This window comes from Nannospalax galili, unplaced genomic scaffold (assembly GCF_000622305.1).
Source record: "Nannospalax galili isolate Female #2095 unplaced genomic scaffold, S.galili_v1.0 scaffold7743, whole genome shotgun sequence".
Taxonomy (NCBI): Eukaryota; Metazoa; Chordata; class Mammalia; order Rodentia; family Spalacidae; genus Nannospalax; species Nannospalax galili.
Genome location: NW_008349203.1, coordinates 14,429 through 15,450, shown reverse-complemented (window position 1 = coordinate 15,450; position 1,022 = coordinate 14,429).

The window sequence follows — 1,022 nt, the reverse complement described above, 5'->3', positions numbered from 1 at the left end:
GAATCACCTTCAATCACCAGATGAGACAGGGGGGGTGGGGGTGGGGATGGGGTAGGGCTGTTCCCTCCCTTGTCCCAGCAGGTGGAAGATGCAGGAAGCTGCTCACAGCTCCACACAGAGCATCTCTGCACAGGGCTCTGACACTGCGCCCAGGTCACTTCCCACCATAGAGTGGAATCTCCATTTCCCATATGTTCCTAAAATTCTATCTGCGTGTTTCTATGTAACTATGGGGCGGGCTTCTCTCTGTGTAAAACCACAGGACCAGGCTCCAGCCATCAACTGACTGACAACACCAGGCTGCTCAGAGCCCACTTCAGCCTCTACCTGCTGCTGGACACTGGATCCTGGGCTGGGGCTGCTGTCACTGCTCCTGGTGCCTGGACCTCTCTGCTGACACTCAAGTCCCCTGGAGCAATGCATCCTGCTCAGTGCCAGCCCGAGTCCCACCTCCTGGTCAGACCTGGGTTGTGATCCTCTGCCTGGCGGACCCGAAGCCTCATGCCAGGGTCTCTGAGACATGAGTAGGTGGAAATGAGGAGCAGACGGGCCTGCCATGGTGCCGCCCCATCTTACCACCTCAGGGAGCCTCCATCCTGCCCTTCAGGGAACTCAACTCTCCACTGTGTTCCTGGCCCTGCTGCTGATCCTCCTGCTGCTGATGGTGAGGTGGGTATTCTGTGTGGCTTCTGTTTTCATCTCAGTTCCAGTTTCCACAGGAAGCAGAGGGAGCTCTAGGGGGAGGGAGATCATGAGCCCCCAGGTCGGAGACCAGAGGGGACTAGAAACGTGAGGTAATTTTAACTTTGCCGATTTATTTCAGTTTATCTTTTATTTTCCTTTTAGTTATTTATGAGACAATAAAATAAAATGACAGATACTTGAGATATGGATAATTGGGTTTGAACCTTGTACCAAGGATGCATGTGTGGAAACATCACTCAATATCCCCTAATATGTGCGATTTCTCTGTCTATTAATTAAAGATACATGTATGGAGCTGGAGCAGGAGGATGTGCAGA